The 3,331-nt window shown below is 42.8% G+C and overlaps 1 pseudogene; it reads left to right on the top strand.

Annotated features, from left to right (window-relative positions):
• The first annotated feature begins 1,975 nt into the window (after positions 1-1,975).
• Positions 1,976-3,011, top strand: LOC137497048 (uncharacterized; annotated as a pseudogene).
• Positions 3,012-3,331: the final 320 nt, after the last annotated feature.

Genomic DNA, 3,331 nt, shown 5'->3' with positions numbered 1-3,331 from the left:
TCCTCTAGGTCTGAGGCTTGCGTAAATGTTCTGATCTCGGTAAATTCATGAAGCAGGATAGTACCCTACTTGCACATAGTCCAAGTGAGGATCACTCCACTAACGGCTTAGGGACCACCAGTGGATCGTTTAGTCTTACCCGCCTGAATACAAGAAGGGCCATGACTCAGAATATGCCAGAGATGCCCACTCCCATTGCGCAGCAACTGGTATCCCGACTCTCAGGACCACTTACTATACCACTCAGCCATTTCCCATGGTTCACGAACTAGGACGTGACTACAGTAACCCCTTCCCTGATAATAATTTGTTAACAGAAATCGCCCGCAAAACTCACGTTCCTTTATCTAGCGTTCCCCACATAGCTGATTATGTTATGAAATATTTCCGTATAACCATCAACTCTTCTATGTCTGTACACCCCAAGAGCACCAAGTTGTCTATTATCTTTAGATAAACTTAGAATTTCGTCTTTTTCGTCCTTAGATTTTCCATCGTTTACAAAGTCTTCTAACATCAGTATGGATACTCTCCATACTTTCAATTGTAACATGTATCTACGATAAACAATCCGGCTCAGGGAGAAAAATTCTGCACCGATAATATCACTCCTCAGCATAATTCACCTTCTATTATAATATCTGATAATTACAGGTCTATTAAATACCAATTTCTATGCCTTTCTTTACAATATTTCCAGAGTTTATTACCAACAACTTTATGTCATCCTTAGTTGACCTTCAGCTCGCTATACAATCATCACCACTCCCTGGTCTACCCCGTGTCCCTGAATGTACAACTATTTAAACCGAACTCGATAGCTACAGTCGCTTAAGTGCGGCCAGTATTAGTATTCGGGAGATAGTAGGTTCGAACCCCACTGTCGGCAGTCCTGAAAATGGTTTTCCGTAGTTTCCCATTTTCACACCAGGCAAATGCTGGGGCTGTTCCTTAATTAAGGCCACGGCCGCTTCCTTCCCACTCCTAGCCCTTTCCTGTCCAATCGTCGCCGTAAGACCTTTCTGTGTCGGTGCGACGTAAAACAACTAGCAAAAAAAAAAAAAAAAAAAAAACAACTATTTAAAACGAACCCCTTAAATTGTACGCACCCATGTGGTTCATCTTATTGCCATCAGAGCTCAGGTCTCTATATCCTATCCATCCATTGGGATCTACAAATCTCACTGGTAGGTTCCGACATTCCCACTCCATACTGTCGTTTTGATACCCGATCCCTTTCCAGTCAGTATCCCTTCTACACAATGTTCCACTGATAACGATATCCGCTCCCTTAAACTTGTCCCGTGCTGTCATAACGAGATCGTACATATCTCCAACTATGTTGGTAATTATTTTTGCTCGCGTTACGTTCTTGATACCAATATGAGAACTTGCACTTCTCATTTCTCCTTCTCTTCCACCTCAGGAGATGATCAGACTGTCATGACCCAGCTGGCCTGGCTTCAATTGCCACTTCTTCCCGGCTTGAAGATCTGAAATAGGCTGCACCCAGTGTCAGGTAACGTAAGTGAGTAGAGGTTCAACCACCTGAGTTGGCTTCCCCTATCATTTTCAGGCGAATAATGGGACGATACCTAGCATTTACTCAATTACCACTTTTTTCACAGTCCTAAGCCAAGTGGATTACAAATTACAGACTCTAAATCAACGGAGATTCACATACATTAAGTCCACATGTTTCTCAGCATCAGCAACAACAATTACGAAATCATCACAACCATAACGACAATATCGCGTCTCTAGCTTTTTTCTAGTGGCAGCTTCGTTACCCTATTCATTCTGAGTCGGGCTACCGTTTTAAGACTGGGTACTCCTTCCGTGCTTCAGGTGATACGTCCGGTAATTTTTTTATCGTGATACAGTAGCCTGGTTGCAAAGGCAGCAGGTAAAGCCTGGTAACAGTTATGTTCCAATGAGAACAAGAACGGAGATCGGAAACGGTGCAAGAACAAGAATGGGGGAAGAGAATAAGAAAGCGATGAACAACGGGAAAGGGAATGAAAATAAGAAAGAAGAACGAGCCCGGAACCAGATTGAAGACAAGAACAAGAACGAGAACAGGAGAGTGAACGAGATCTATCACAAAAAGAGAGAAAAGGAAACAGAATAAGAAAGGAGACGAGAACGAAAGCAGGAAAGAGAACGAGAAAGAAAAGAACAACGGGAAAGGGAATGCAAATAAGAAACAAGAACGAGCCCGGAACCATATTGAAGACAAGAACAAGAGCAGCAAAGTGAACGAGAACTAGGACGAGAAAAAGAAAAGGAAACGGAAAGAGAATGTAGACGAGTACGAAAACAGGAAAGAGAACGAGAATGGAGACAAGAACGAGAACAGGAAAAAGAAGAAAGAGAAGAGCAAAGGGAAACGGAATGAGGAAAAGAAACAAGAACAAGCTTGGAACCAGAATGAAGACAAGAACAAGAATGAGAAGGAGAAAAGGAAAGTGAAGGAGAACTAGGACGAGCAGGAGAAAATTAAAGAGAACGAGAACTAGGACGAGAACGAGAACGAGAAAAGGAAAGAAAACGAGAACTAGGACGAGAACGAGAAAAGGAAAGAGAACGAGGAAAGGAAAGAGAACGAGAATGGAAACGAGAATGAAGACAGGAAAGAGAACGAAGACTGGGACGGGAAGGAGAACAGAAAAGTGAACGTAAACTACGAAGAGAACGAGAAAAGAAAAGAGAAGGATAACTAGGAAAACACCACGAGAAAAGGAAAGAGAACGAAAACTAGACGAGAACGAAAACAGGAAAGTGAATGAGAACTAGAACGAGAACGAGAACAGGAAAGTGAATGAGAACTAGGACGAGAACGAGAACAGGAAAGAGAACGAGAACTAGGACGAGAACGAGAACAGGAAAGAGAACGAGAACTAGGACGAGAACGAGAAGTAGGACGAGAACAAGAAAAGAAAAGAGAACGAGAATGGAAACGAGAACGAAGACAGGGAGGAGAACGAGGACTAGGACGAGGACAAGAATGAAGACGAGAGCCAGAACAGGAAAGGAAACGAAAACGACAAAGGTGAAAGACAACGAGAACAAGGACGAATGGAAAGAGAACAGGAACGGAAATGTGTGTGATGGTGGTGATTACTGTTTTAAGAAATACAACTTGGCAACCATCCTCTATTACACTAATCAGAAGGAAAACGAAAGAGTTCCGATATTTAGAACAGTCAAGTTATCGGCAAAAGAAAGGAAAAGGCCTCAAAGGGCGTGGAAATGAAAGACTCTTGAGGTTTCCAAACCGTCGAGGTTGAAAGACGGCAAGAGTTGACCAAGGGCGGTCGGATAGGAAAGG

This window comes from Anabrus simplex, chromosome 1 (assembly GCF_040414725.1).
Source record: "Anabrus simplex isolate iqAnaSimp1 chromosome 1, ASM4041472v1, whole genome shotgun sequence".
Classification (NCBI taxonomy): Eukaryota; Metazoa; Arthropoda; class Insecta; order Orthoptera; family Tettigoniidae; genus Anabrus; species Anabrus simplex.
This window is presented reverse-complemented; position numbering and strand designations above follow the sequence as displayed.